The 15504-nt window shown below is 47.3% G+C and overlaps 1 long non-coding RNA gene across 1 annotated transcript; it reads left to right on the top strand.

Annotated features, from left to right (window-relative positions):
• Positions 1 to 5776: 5776 nt before the first annotated feature.
• LOC117997421 lies at positions 5777 to 14788 on the top strand. Its single transcript, XR_004675812.1, has 3 exons — positions 5777 to 7520; positions 8515 to 8573; positions 14670 to 14788. It is a non-coding gene; the product is annotated as an uncharacterized LOC117997421 (long non-coding RNA).
• The last annotated feature ends 716 nt before the right edge of the window (positions 14789 to 15504 follow it).

Raw genomic sequence — 15504 nt, 5'->3', positions numbered from 1 at the left:
TGTAACACTCACATCTTATGACACTGTAGTCCATCTAGGAGCTGTTCCGAAGAAGGCAATAAGGGTGAGTGCTTTGTCAAAGCTGAAGGTGCCATCTGCCCCAATATAAGATATTGTTGTGACGGGGTCCAGTCCTCTGAGTGCCAGAGTGCCCCGACAACCGGCCCTGATGGGAGACTGCACTAGTCTTAGCACTTACGTACATTTGCAACTCGAGCCATTTGTGCCTTCCCAGATTTGGAATCTTGCTGTGCTGTTGGTTTCTTTCCATTCAAGCCCATTTCTTGTTTTGTCAACCAGGGATCATACTGCCTCCTACGAAATCACAGGATATGATTAGCAGCACTTTCAGAGTCTCTTTATTGTTGCTTTAAAAGAACAGATGCAATCGTATTGCAAGTCCTTCCGGTTGCTCGCTGGTCAAAGGAAGAGAAACCTGTGTGTCCACCTGTGCCCATCCACCTCTCCCACGCCCGCCACCACACACTGATGCATACAGCTGTTTTCCCGTTTCTTTTCTCTCTTGCTTCTTTTATCTTGTGCATTTTTAGCACATGTTGTGACAAGTCTGGGTGGTTCAGTCTGAAAAAATGACTGCAACAATTGTTACGAGAATGAATCACACCTATATACAAAGAATGCAGAATTCTGTATAGAAATGGGAAAAAAATCATTTCGCCTCACTCTACGTAGTAGGCTCCGCTGTGTTAACCCACATCTACCCTAACCTTGCCAAAGCAGAAAATATCCCTCTGCCTAGATATTCCTAGGCAGGTGCACTTGGCAGCATTTCCCCCCCCCCCCCCCCCCCCGGAAGGCCACCCTAGACAACGATGAAAAAGACGTCACTTCAGAGAGTTTGGGCCAAGTCACATTCAGATAGAGTTACAGTCTACTTAGGCCAAAACTTGTACAAAAAAGTGGATACAATATATTCAAAACCCTTTGCCTTGTTCATTCAAGTTCAGGCTTCCTCTGATTCTGATTTCGGCATCTCCAGCTGCTGGCGAAATTGCTGAGAGAGGACTTGAACAGCTCTGTAGTGTAGCTGGGGGCCAACTACAGCTCTACGAGACAGGCTCCCCATATCTAAGTTGGTTGTTGGACTTCCTTTAAAATGTCATCCTAATTATGGGAACACCTTCCTCTCCTGCTTATACACAGGTTCTGATCATCTTGTATCAAGACAAACCCTCTCTCTTTAGCCATGCGTAAAAATGAAAGACTAAATAATTTTTAGGACCCCTTCTTGGGCAGTTCTAGATTAATTCATTTCTTGGTCAACGATTGGTACACTGATGGGGCTCAGTCCTATAATTGCCATCTGGATCATAGATGTATGCATGCCCCATGGTCTCTGACTCTTTCATCCTTGGCCATCAGGAAGGAGGGACCCTAAAAGGGCCTTGTGTGGCTGATGTGAAGACCATGTCCACAGCCCACAGGGTGCTAGGCAGTCCTCAGTCTTGAACTCCAAGGCACTAACGCCCTTTTAGCACCGAGGGGCCTAAATCGGAAGTTTTGTTTGAGGCTGTCTGAGGCTGCCTTCAGAATGAGGAATCACTCCAGACTCCTCAAACTCCAGGACCAGGAATGCATGACAGCCAGTGAAACAACAAGGGTTGGGGAGAGGGGGTGGAATAAGACCATGGCTCCACCTGTCCCTCTAAGCCTTCTGAGGCTACTTGTCTGGGACTTGGGAGCTAACAGCCGAGCCTGGAGCAGTCAATCAGGCATTCCTCAATATGCCTGGCTGAGTCTGGACTGGACATTCAGGTTGCTGCCAGGAAATGGAAGAGAGAGCTGGTCTGGAGAGAACAGCTGTGTATCAATCTGGCTGGGAAGGCCACTCTGTGGATCACTGAGGAAGCAAATGGGAGGGAAGAAGTGGGGAGAGAAAAGAAGAGAAGCTGGGAGTAATGGGGGGCAGCTGGGGGAATGGAGGTCAGGAGCAGAGTAGGTAGTTCATGCCCAGGGTGGAAGCAGACGGTGGGGAAAACAGATGAAAGACCAGAGCTATGCACCTAAGACATGGAAGGTTCAGGAGACAAGGAACTGTTCGGTGAGGTATCTGAAATTCGGTTCCTCTGCGGCTGGCAGGCCTGATCTGTGCTCTGAGAACAGCTTGGCTGAGGAGGAGGAGGAGGATAGCAGACAAGAAGGAATGAAGGAGGAGTTCTTACAGGAACCTTAAAAAGTCTGGCTGATTCGCTTCTAGAGCTGTTCGGAGCTATCCAACTGTTGGCATTCGCTGGGGAATCTTCAGTACCAACCACTGTGTTAAATGAGCACCAGACCCCAAGTGTATCTTGGATCCCACCCTCCTTTCTTGTTGCTCTTCCTATTTGCAACTCCCCCAAACCTGAAGTCTTCGAGGATTCAAACATCTGCCATTTTACCCTGTTTCCCATTTCCCTCCTGGGCCCCTGGGACACACTCTCTACTTAGGAATCTGCCGTTTAGCCTTTCTCTCTTTTTTTTTTTTTTGCAAATACAGGTCTCTCACTCCTCCTCAGCTTCCAAAGACCATGCCCACCAGGCCATCACCATGATCCGAGGTAGCCCCCGCAATCTCTATTATCTCCCTGAAGTTACCCGAGTGTCCCCACAAACCTTACATATGCCGTACACACTGCTGTGTCTGGCTCTTTCTCTTAAAATGTATTTTTAACATCTTTCCACCTCAGCATAGGAGATTGACCTCATTCTTTGTAATGGCTTTATGAAAAGAAATCTACATTAAAATTCTAATTAAAAAATTTTAAAACAGGAGACAGATGGTGGTGATGGTTTGTTCAATAGCGTGAACACACCGAGTGCCACTGAACTATATACTTAAGCGTGGTTACATTGGTATATTTTATGTTTTGGATATTTTACCAAAATTAAAAAGAAAATTTTTTTTTAAAGATTTTTATTTATTTATTTAGAGAGAGAGAGAATGAGAGAGAACACATGAGAGGGGATAGGGTCAGAGGACAAAGCAGACTCCCCGTCGAGCAGGGAGCCCGATGTGGGACTCGATCCAGGGACTCCAGGATCATGACCTGAGCCGAATGCAGTCGCTTAACCAACTGAGCCACCCAGGCGCCCAAGAAAATTTTTTTTTTAAGTTCCCCAGGTAACAGAGCTGCAACACCAGCTCCCCCTTCCCCCTCCCCCTCTCTTCCCCGATCAGGTCTGCCAGCCTGACATTTTGGGGACACCTACTCTCATTTGCCCCTTGCCACCGTTCAGGCCCTTTCATTCTGGAGAACCTAAAAGCAAAATGACAATCTGTATTTCTTTCTGGAAAAAGATGATATCCCTTCTGGGGGTGGCTGTTAGCATAGCACGCACGTTAAGTGGCACGAAAGCGTCTCTCCTAAGCCTGTCAGAAGTCAGCCCAGAGCTGGTCTTACCAGTGCAGTCCTCGTCCTCGCACTCCAGAGGATAGAATCCTTTTCAGCTCTGGAATGCCTTTCATCCTCAGTGTTGAAAGCTTTGCAGAAATTAGGCCAGGGCTTGTGAAACAATTCAAGTTCCATCACAAAACAACCCCAAAAGTCTGTGCTGAAGCCTCCTTGTGCTTTCTTTTCCTTCCTTCCTTTCTTTCTTTCTTTCTTTCTTTCTTTCTTTCTTTCTTTCTTTCTTTCTTTCTTTCTTTCTTTCTTTCTTTCTTTCTTTCTTCTTTCTTTCTTTCTTTCTTCTTTCTTTCTTTCTTTCTTCTTTCTTTCTTCTTTCTTTCTTTCTTTCTTTCTTCTTTCTTTCTTCTTTCTTTCTTTCTTTCTTTCTTTCTTTCTTTCTTTCTTTTCTTTCTTTCTTTCTTTCTTCTTTCTTTCTTTCGACAGAGAGAGAGACACAGCGAGAGAGGGAACACAAGCAGGGGGAGTGGGAGAGGGAGAAGCAGGCTTCCCGCAGAGCAGGGAGCCTGATGTGGGGCTCGATCCCAGGACCCTGGGATCCTGACCTGAAGGCAGACGCTTAATGACTGAGCCACCCAGGCGCCCCTCCTTGTGCTTTCTTTAACCGGGCGTGTTGGTGTCCTTGACCCAGCTAAAGGGCTTGCACAAGTGACAGTCTCAGGTAAGTTAAATCCCCTGAAATTCCACACCAGGGGGTGTACCTATATGGTTTAACGCACCTCCATGGATCCACGGACTCTGGAGCAGGTCAGAGCATCGGGACCAAAAGCTGGTCCAGAGTCAGCATCGTGAGACCTTCAACCCCAGCCTGACAGATTGCCCCGGAGCCTCAGTTCGTCTACGCCACATAGAGAAGTCAAGGACAAGTATTGCCTTGGCCACAGACTGACTCAGGGCACCGACTCAAACACTTGCCAAAGGGGCCTTAGTGACCTGGCAGTGACTGTGGTACCCGAATTCTTGTCTCTCCCTGCTAAGGAATCACTTAAGATCTCAGGTTTATTTATTAATATTTTTTAAAGATTTCATTTATTTATTTGACAGAGAGAGTGCGAGCGCACAAGGAGGAGGAGTTGCAGAGGCAGAGGGAGAAGCAGACTTCCCACTGAGCAAGGAGCCCAATGCAGGACTCCATCCCAGGACCCCGGGCTGGAGGTAGACACTTAACCAACTGAGCCACCCAGGCGCCCCAAAATCTCAGGCTTAAAAGTCTCACTATCTCCCATATTTGAGTAGATTGGCTCCGCGGGTTTGTCCAAATCCCATCAGTAAGGTCCCGCACAAGGAGGTGATTCTGTTGGCGATTAGAATTTCCCCAACGTTTTGTCACTCCCTAGAGTGTTAAGTTATGCCCTGCCACGGCATACATCAACATTTCATGGAAGGGATGTTTGGTTTGGTGAGGCATGGCCCTGAACTTACAAATTCACTGGAGATTCTTTTTGGTTTTCTCCTTACATGGTAATTAATAGCCACTTCCCTGGAATGGCTCATCACGTGATGTGGAAAATAAAGGCAAAAGAAAAATTAAATGTTCTTACTACTTACAGCCCATTGACAAGTCCTTGAAACAGGCAGAGTGACCTTCCTCTAGGGACTCAGCTGCCTCGATGTTAATACTTTGCTTAAGGGCAAAAGGCAATCTTAGCCCGACCCCCAGGATCCTGTAAGTCTACTATAACATATTAAAGTTCCTTTGGAAACTTCCTTTCTCTCTACCCCCTCCCCCAAGATATATGTTGGCAATCATCCCCCAAGCAGATGACCCACCAATATGCATCAGAAGGATCTCATGACTAAGGTTTTTTTTTTTTTTTTTTAAGATTTTATTTATTTATTTGAGACAGAGAGAATGAGAGACAGATAGCATGAGAGGGAGGAGGGTCAGAGGGAGAAGCAGACTCCCTGCTGAGCAGGGAGCCCGATGTGGGACTCAATCCAGGGACTCCAGGATCTTGACCTGAGCCGAAGGCAGTCGCTTAACCAACTGAGCCACCCAGGCGCCGCCCCCCCCCCCTTTTTTTAAGATTTTATTTATTTATTTGACAGAGAGAGAGAGCACAAGCTGGGGGAGCAGCAGAGGGAGAGGGAGAAGCAGGCTTCCCGTGGAGCAGGGAGCCCGATGTGGGACTCCATCCCAGGACCCTGGGATCATGACCTGAGCCAAAGGCAGACACTTAACCAACTGAGCCACCCAGGCGCCCCTCATGACTAAGGTTTTATCAGACCGTAATAAATGACCTTTCCCCAACAACAGCTAGCCCCCTCAAGGTCCTGGAAACCTTGCTTCCAAAATTCCATAGAGATATACACTCTCCTGAATCCCCTCCCACCTTGAAAGTATATAATGGGCCACTCCTCATGACCCCAGTGCACCAATTTCTGCCCACGGGTCCTGTCCTGGTGCTTTCATAAAGCCACCTTTTTGCACCAAAGATGTCTCAAAAATGCCTTCTTGGCCGTAGGCTTCCAACGCTAACGTCTTTCCTGCATCATCACGTGGCCCACTGCCCCTGCATTTCCGAGGCTCGAGGTCTGTGCATCCTGGAATTCTGTTCCACCGCCCCCTCTACTGGAGGGCGGATGACCGACTCACCCACCATTCCTTCCACTGTGGACTAGCCTCGCTCAGGCACACAGTTCGTCTTGAAGACACAGAAGCCCGGGAGCGGCAGAGACTGGTGGCTACATTCGGAGAACAATGGAGCTGCCACAGCCTTTGTGTTTTCATTTCCCTGCTGCTTTTCCTCTGAGCGCAGCATGTTCTCAGACCTCATTCTGTGCAATTACCCTATAAGGCGAAGGCAAGGAGTCAGGGCAAGCCCCACGGAGGTCAAAAGGGCCCAGATCTCCTGGCATGCTGCTTTCCTTGCCCTGGGCTGCTGGCTTGCCATAAGGCCTGCTAATAGACCATTTGGTAGCCTTTTTAGAGCGGTTTGCGGAAAATCAAGAGACTTTACTTGCAGCTAAGAAAAGAAAATATGATCAACTTTCACTTCCGGTTTTTATATTCTGGGTTGCTAGCTGGCAACCTTTTCCGGCTCCGGGACACCTGAGAAATAGCACAACTACAACAGGGGTTATGTGCTCTGTAATCCTTTTTACCCAGATTCTGAATCAGAACTAGCCTCTTGCCCAGCTGTGCACCCCAAGCCCTCTCCAGGGGGTACGACAGACAGACGGCTCAGGCGCGGGACAGGCAAGCGTAGTTTGGAAAAGTTGCCTCTCTAGGTCTGCGGTTGTCAGAGCGGCGTCCTTCGCTCCGCAGAAATACGAATCCTCAGCCTCACCCCAGGCCCGCGCTTCAGAAACCCCGGGGGCTGCGCCCAGGGAGCCCTCCAGGTGAGTGTGAGTGCGGGCCTGGCTCCAGGCAAGTCTCTGACTTCCATCTGTCCCCCCACGAAGAGTCAGGGTTCCAGAAGAGCGCCTCTCAGCCTCACCTGGGAGCTTGCACAAACTAGGGAGGCCCTAGCTCCAACCCCTAGAGGCTCTGATTGGACTCATCCGCCAGGGGGCGCAATCACAGCTCTTCACGTGGTTCTAACGGACTGCCGGGTTCAAGAACCACTGGTGGTGGTGTTCTCTTTGCAGACTTCGCAGCCTCACGAGGAACCACCTGTTTCTTCCCCACCGCCTCTTCCCAGCACAGAAGGAAATAAACTGGTCCAGCTGGTATTACTGCTTGTAATGCACCAGCCAGGGAGACAACAGGATATAAGACAGAACCCTGCCAAAGGCGGGAGCTTGGACTCTAACTCTCCACCCCTAGTGCTGGGTTAGGGGCTTCGGCAAAATGAATTCCTCTGATGTTCTACGCTTCAGCTGCCTCACCCCCAAACAGAAATTGCGTCAATAATTCCTTCCTTTCTTCAGGTCAGATAAGCCAGCTGAAGTCTTTCCTAGCAGAAAAGTACATTTCAGATTCTAAGGGCTTTTAAAAGGTCAGAACTGGTCTTCGGCTTAGAATTGCTAATATTGATTTGACTCTCTCTAGGATGGGCAAGAATATTGTGAGCTGGTCAATTTTGTGTTTTTCCAGGGTTGACAAATATGAGTGGAGCCCAAAAGAAGTTGGGACTCAGGCAAAGAGATGCCCCAAAGGAAGCCGCTACAGTGGTTTGTATTCTTATTCTGCCCTAAGAGATTCCACTGGGCACTCACCAGTCTATCTGGAGAACAGGCTGCTTTCACGTTCAACCCGGCTCCCCCATATTCACGGGCATCTATCTGAGTCCTTTTGCTTTAGCCAGCTACCCGCCTTTCTTCCTAACTCCTCCTTTTAGCTTTTTTTTTTTTTTTCCTGGCTCTGCAAAAAATGTACAACAATCAGCCTGGGATTAATCTCCGAGGAGCTCGTCTGTGTGAAAAACAAGTAGAATGGGTCAGGATGGAGAAAGGGAATAGAGGGAATAGGTCAGGTGTTTCCTTAGCCAGACACTTAATTAAAATATTTATACTTATTATTTCCTTAGCCAGACACTTAATTAAAATATTTATTTTATTTATTTATTTATTTATTTATTTATTTATTTATTTATTTATTTATTTATTTAGAATGGTCACTCTCTTCTTCCCAGAAAACAAAATAGTTTGGTATTCCACCCCCCCCCCACCACACTGTGCCTTCTAAACACTTAATAAGATTAGAAGACTGTGGGAAGACAGTAAATTGTTTCCAAGTGACATTGTATCAATAATACTGTGTAAATAGTCCAGTAAACCTGCAATGTCTAGGAATTCCTTCAAAAAGAAAAACTGAAAATGGAAGGAACTGGGAACTTCCCAGCTGGGGCCTGGGTCACCACAGGCACAGCACAGATCTGGATACTGGGCAAACACTGGTGTCCCACCTTCAGTTCAGATGCCCACTGCTCACCCCTTTTCTGTAATAGAGAACATCCCTCTCCCAGAGGAGATGCACAGGAAAGGGACCTCCCACAGCCAGTGAGCTGCGAAGCTGCAGAAACCCCAGCCCTTTCTCAGCTTGAATTGGAGAGATTCAGGGCAGCTGCCTACAAATGAGAGCTGGGCTTTTTCTTTGGTGTTGGGATCTAGACAGGTGCCTTTTATTCTCTTTCTCGTTTTCTCCCCTTGCTGCTGCTGGGACTAGCCCTCCGGAGGCCAGGTCTTCAGTCCCATCGTGCCACCTAGAAATTCTCAGGGACACAGGTAAGCATTTAGGTGTGCAGACCACACACACTAATTCTTGGACTGCCTCCTGCCTTTATGACTGAAGGGATTTTTGTGTGCTGTTCAAGTGTTCGGTTGGGTCTTTGAACCAATCTTGCTTCTAATTGGGAGGATGACTAACTTCTATTATTAAACCCTAATGAGACAGAGTAGCCTCCAAGACAACTTCGACCTTTTGGTTTTATAATATGTGCGTCATAAGACAGCTTTTCGAGGTTACTTAGGCAACAAGCTCGTTGTACAATTCCACTATGCATAGAACTTGCCTTCCAGTGAAATAAACTCGTCCAGCTGGTATGATTGGAGGGTCCTGGGACTGCTTGAGGCCCAAATTCCTCTCTTCCGTCCTGTTGTTTATACCTGAAACTTTCCCCTACTGGTGGTTAGTGATGTACCCGTGCGAAAGTACAAATACCCCTCAAGAAAGCAGCTTATTGATTTTGCCTGAACCATACTTGATTGACCAGATCCTTTTCAATATGGCACCCGTTTAAAAAGGAGTGGGTTGGGGCGCCTGGGTGGCTCAGTCGTTAAGCATCTGCCTTCGGCTCAGGTCATGATCCCAGGGTCCTGGGATCCAGCTCCGCATCGGACTCCCTGCTCCGTGGGAAGCCTGCTTCTCCCTCTCCCACTCCCCCCTGCTTGTGTTCCCTCTCTCACTGTGTCTCTCTGTCAAATAAATAAATAAAATCTTAAAAAAAAAAAAAAAAGGAGTGGGTTTAGGGAGGGAGGGCAGAGAGGTGGGCATGGTTGCTCTGTGTTCCCGCCACCCCCGCCACCGCTTTCTTACAAAGTTTTGGGGGCGCTTGCCTCGCACTGATTGGCCTATGTGGGAGGGACTGAGGGAAGACAATCTCAGAGGGTAGGGGCAGGAGGGCCCTGCCGGCTGCTGATTGGTGGCTGAGGGACTCCAGACAGCTGCTAAAACACCAGCAGGTGGCGCACTGAGGGCTGCTAGGGTGGAAGCAGGACTTGTATAGAAGTGGGCGTGGCCCCGCAGGGAGGCGTGGCCCCGCAGGGAGGCGTGGCCCCGCAGGGAGGCGTGGCCCCGCGGGCGGTGCATAGGTGCAGAGGGTAGCTCTCTTTATAGTGATTGGCTAGATGAATTTAGAAGGAAGCAGAGGAAGCCGGGCAAGAGCTTTGTCTGTGGGGAGTTGGCAGAAAGGTAGAGCTCTGTTCAGCCAGGGAAGCGTGGCAAGTGCGAAGAGTTCCTTCATTTAATCCTTAACAACCGTCCTCGCTATTGTTATCCCTCTTGCATATCCCACGCTCATAAGCAACTTTGCCAAGGGTGACGCAGACAGCAAATGATAGATGTAGTAGCCAAACCAATATCTGTACAGAGGGCAGATTACACTGTGAAATGCCAGCGATGTCTGACGCACTCCTACCTTTATCTTATACCTTCCCTCATCTAATCAGTGTTAAGAATCTCCCATTGATCTGGCACTGGGCCCGACACACACAACTCCATGCAGCATTTGAAAGACCACAATCAAGGAGAAAGCGTTCCAGTGATCGAAAGCAAAGAGGGCCTCTTGCAATCTGTAGCTGGCAAAATGTGGCTCTGTATTGTTTGATAAAAATAATCAGATCCCCGGGCGCCTGGGTGGGCGTCTGTCTTCGACTCAGGTCATGATCTCGGGGTCCTGGGATCCAGCCCCATGTTGGGCTCCCTGCTCAGTGGGGAGCCTGCTTCTCCCTCTCTCTCTGCAGCTCCCCCTACTTCTGCTCTCTCTCTCTCTCTGTCAAATAAATAAAGTCTTTTTTTTTTTAAGATTTTATTTATTTATTTGACAGAGAAAGACACAGCGAGAGAGGGAACACAAACGGGGAGTGGGAGAGGGAGAAGCAGGCTTCCCGCCGAGCAGGGAGCCCGATGCGGGACTCGATCCCGGGACTCCAGGATCATGACCTGAGCCGAAGGCAGTCGCTTAACCAACTGAGCCACCCAGGCGCCCCTAAATAAAATCTTAAAAAAAAAAAAAAAATCAGATCCCTCTGGCTTCCCATTGGACTTGCTTGATAAACCAATAGAACATTACTTTGAGCCCCGATCTGCAATGCAATTTATTTTATAAAAAAGATAATGGTAAGGTGTACTAGCGTGTCAATTTCTGGAAATGTCCTAAATCCTAAGTTAGCTTTCCTTTATGGCTACCTATCACCCACCTGTTTAAAATTAGACTTTAATTCTTCAGATTGTGTTGAAATCCTACTCCAATCCCATGCAGAAAAGTTCTCACGTACACCCTTCCCCTTCCCTGCATCACACCTGCTGTCTTAGACCCTACGTACAGAAGTGAGCTTCCAAACACCTAGGCTACATGACAGCTGGACTTCATTCTTGTTCCGGCTGGGGCCAGTTGGACTTCATTCTTGTTCCGGCTGGGGCCAGTTGTATAGGCCGGTCCCCAGTATGAGCCCCGGCAAAGAAAAAGAGCTTAATAAATGTCTGTGGGAAGAGGGAGAAAAGGTAAACTTACATTGAGTAAGCTGCCTTTAGGGTTCTCCTGGGAACCACACATCAGGAGAATCCAATCTGGGAGAGTGTGAGGACATAGAGGAGGGGTGTGTTGAGAGAGTCCTTTGAGAGACCAGAGTTGAGTTGCCTCTGATTTGAAATTTAGGGAAACTGGGTGAAGTGTAAGAGCTGAGAGATTAGATGGCATTTCAGGCATTTTGGAGGTGGGGTGATGGCAAAATGGCTTGGATCAGGGTGGAATACCTAAGAGAGGAAAGGCTTCACGGAGACGGAGAGAGGACTAGATTCAGAATCACCTAACAGGATGCCGTGGCTAAAAGCATTCAGGATTGGGGGAAGGGGGTAGACCTTGCCAAGCCTATTTTTCTTAGCTGACAAAGAGCTCCATCCAGTCCCCTCTCTGCAGCTGTACTTTCTTACAGATGTGAAGGTGGCACCTTTGTGTATGTTCACATCTCTGTTCTAATTGATTTTTTTTTTAAGATTTATTTTAGAGAGAGAAGGGGGGAAAGAACAGAAGGAGAATGAGAGAGAGAGAATCTCAAGCAGACTCCCTGTTGAGCGAGAAGACTGATGTGGACCTTGATCTCAGGACCCCGAGACCATGACCTGAGTCGAGATCAAGAGTCTATGGCTTAACTAACTGAGCCACCTAGGCACCCCCTAACTGGTCTTATGGCAATTCAAAGCAGTGGTCTTGAGAGCATATTTTTCTGGAAGTCTGTATTCATTTGAATATAAGTTTGGTTGCATAGAACAGAGTCTAAAACAACAGAGGCTTAACTAAGATAAGCGTATTTTTCTCTCTCATAACAGCTAAAGCTGGAGTGGTGGGTGTTCTCTGCTAAGTTGTCAGGGCTCTGGCTTCTTTATCTGGTTGCTCTGTCTTTCCTAGGAAATTGATTTTGTCTGGATGGTTCTAGATGGGTCACCCCTGTGTCTGCATTCCAGCCAGCAGGAAAAAGGAAATAGGGAACATATCCCTTCTCTTTAAGGACATGATCCAAAGTTTCACACTTACTGTCCCTGTCACCTCCTTTGGCCCAGGACTTAGTCTCATGGCCACACCTACCTGCGGGCAAGGCTGAGAAATTCAGTCTTGTTTCTGATGGCCCTGTGACATCCCTACAGGAGGTTTCTCCACGCTGACCCACCTAGAACTAACTTCCAAGTTCTCATCTGCTGCTACACTTGACTTTTGATTTAGGTCACTTTCTAAAGACCCAACTTCAACTCTCCTTATCTGGAAATGGACATATCCTCCTTTCCTTAATCCAAATAAGACAATTTAAAAAAGGAAAGTGAGGGGAAAGGAACATTAAAAACATTGACTAATATTATATATGCTCACAATTTATTTATGTGTATCAGCTACTCTTCCAAATACTCTATTTAGTTTAACTCATTTGATCCTCACGACACCTTTATAGGTATAAGTACAATAATTATCAAGATCGCTCTTTATAGGTAAAACAGAAATTAAGTTGCTTGTCCAGGGTGATTGCACAGGTTGTCCAGAATGAGGTGTGTCTGCCATGTACATGTAGGGAAGACGTTAAAACATCAAATTTATTGGAGCCAAACACAGGGTTCATACAATCCCTTGCTTGAATTTTTTTTTAATTCATTTGAGACACAGAGAGAGAGAGAGAGAGCATGAGCAGGGGGAGAAGCAGAGGGAGAGGGAGGCTTCCCACTGAGCAGGGAGCCCGACGTGGGGCTCGATCCCAGGACCCTGGGATCATGACCTGAGCTGAAACCTGAGCCAAAGGCAGACACTTAACCATCTGAGCCACCCAGGTGCCCCCACTTGCTTGAATTTATGCAATGGCTCTTAACAGGTATCCCTGTTTCTACATATGCGCCTCTGAAGTCTATTCTCAACATAGTATAGCAAATGTGTGTGTGTTCTTTTTAAGATTTCATTTATTTGAGCGAGAGAGAGAGAGAGAGAGAGACACGTGAGTACGAGTGGGGGAGGGGTAGAGGGAGAAGCAGACTCCCCACTGAGCGGGGAGCCCAAATCTGAATCCAGGGCTCCATCCTGGGACTCTGGGATCATGATCTGAGCCAAAGGCAGACGCTTAACCAACTGAGCCACCCAGGCACTCCTGTTGTTGTTGTTGTTTTTAATAAGATATGAGATCAGGTCACTCCTCTGCTGACAGCTCCCCACTTCACTCAAAGACCCAAGTTCTCTGTCACCAGTATGATCCAACCACCTCCCCATTAACCTCTCTGACTACTGCTACCTCCCTGCCCCTCAGTCCCAGGGTGAATACATTCTCCTCTGACCCTTCTACACCACCTCGTGTATGCGTTAAAGCATCCCATATCTGTGTGATTTTCTGGATTCATTTGTGTCTCTTTCAGGAGATGGTACGCTCCTTGAAGGTAGGGACATGTGTTCCTAGTGCTTGGCGCATAGTGGTGATTCCAAGTGTTTGCTAAAGAAGAATGAATGCTTGCAACACCCCCAGACCCCACCTAACTCTTCTTTCAAATCCCGCTCTCTGGATGGGTCTGATAAACTCAACATACCCAGATACAAATGATTAATATGGTTGCATGTATTGATCCTTCCAGGGCTCCTGGCTTTCTAATAATAGGCAGAATCTTAAGTCAAAGAATGGCATTTAAATGCAGAGCAGGGGTGGCGCCTGGGTGGCTCAGTCGTTAAGCGTCTGCCTTCAGCTCAGGTCATGATCCCAGGGTCCTAGGATCGAGCCCCGCATCGGGCTCCCTGCTCTGCGGGAAGCCTGCTTCTCCCTCTGCTGCTCCCCTTGCTTGTATTTCCTCTCTCTCTGCCAAATAAATAAATAAAATCTTTAAAAAAATAAATAAATAAAAATAAATGCAGAGCAGGGATCACCTGCCGAGCCCCTTGGGAGGAGCGAGCGACTCTTGATTTGGAGGTTGTGAGTTCAAGCCCTACAATGGGTGTAGACATTAATTAAGAAAAAAATCTGAAAAAAATTTAGAGTAGCAGCAGGGGAGGGAAGATTTGCAGGGGGGGGGGGGCTGGAAACACTTCCTGGCAAATCATATAACAACACTGGTGGATGTCTGCTCTGTTTGTGAGCTGCTAAGCTGGTACTCCTGAATCAAGACATTGCTAAGCGTCTCCCCTTTTATTGCCTCAGAGAAGGAAAACACTTGCCACTGAACCAAGAACAGTTCATTTTTTTCCTCCTTTACCCTCACAAACTCCACTCCTATTTTTAAATTTTACTTATGCCTTGGCAAGTTCTTGTTTGATTTTTGTTTTTCTCTGAGAAATGGCACTTCTAAAACTTTTTCTTCTGCATTCCTGAATCGCAACTTTTTGATGCCAAAGCTGGAGGGAGGCTCATCTTTCAACTGAAAATCAGGGTTGTTTTGGTTTTTTTTGTTTGTTTGTTTTGTGTGTGTTTTTAAAGGTAAGTGACTAGAAATGAATCAAGGTGGAAGCCTGGTTGGTTACATGGCTCTCAGAATCCTTTGCTGTATCAAATGTATGTGCTTTGGCACTACCTAGGAACAGGGTTTTAAAAAATTATTTCATACTCCATCTGTTTCTTCATAATGTGCTTTTCCTGTTCTCATTGCAGTGATTTGGCCAAGAAGGGAAGAGGACCCTGTTCTTGAAGCTTTATCAAGATTTTTCCTTCTGCTTTCTCTCCGTATTCCTTTTCCTCCTCCCCTTCAACTTTCTCCCCCTTCACTCTTTTTTTAAATTTATTTCAGAGAGAGACGGGAGAGAGAGAAAATGAGAGCGTCCACAAGCATGAGCAGGGGGAGGGGCTGAAGGAGAGGGAGAAGCAGGCTCCCCGCTGAGCAGGGAGCCCGATGTGGGGCTCGATCCCAGGACCGTGGGATCATGACCTGAGCCGAAGGCAGACGCTTAACCGACTGAGTCACCCAGGTGCCCCCCCTTCACTCTATTTTAATCATGACCATCAGTGGAACTATTGGGGGATTTAGAGGAGTGGTGCCTCCATGTTTTAATACCTGTGCTGGCTGCTCATTTCCCCTGTAAAAGGAACCTATCTAAGACTCTCTAGACTTTTCAGTCTGTGCTATAAACTCTACTGAAGTGCTGTCAAGCAATCTTGTGGTGGAGAACCAGCTTTTTTTAATTTTTATTTTTTGGGGTGGGGAAGGGCAGAAGGAGAGGGAGAGAGAGAATCTCAAGCAGGTTGCACGTCCAGCACAGAGCCCAATGTAGGGCTTGCTCCATCTCACAACCCTGAGATCATGACCTGAGCCAAAATCAAGAGTCAGATGCTTAACTGATGACTGAGCCCCCCAGGTGCCCTAGAAGCAGCTTTCTAAAAATAAAAATTCCAATCTGTTGTGGACTTAACTTTTTCTCAAAAATAATAAATATGAATTCCTAGAAAAATGAAATAAAAGACATACAAAATACGAGCCCCCCCATTTTTA

The sequence above is a fragment of the Mirounga leonina genome, unplaced genomic scaffold (genome assembly GCF_011800145.1).
Source record: "Mirounga leonina isolate KUSES-001 unplaced genomic scaffold, KU_Mleo_1.0 Mir_366, whole genome shotgun sequence".
NCBI lineage: Eukaryota > Metazoa > Chordata > Mammalia > Carnivora > Phocidae > Mirounga > Mirounga leonina.
The sequence above is the reverse complement of the archived record's forward strand: the minus strand, read 5'-3'. Positions and strand labels throughout refer to the sequence as shown.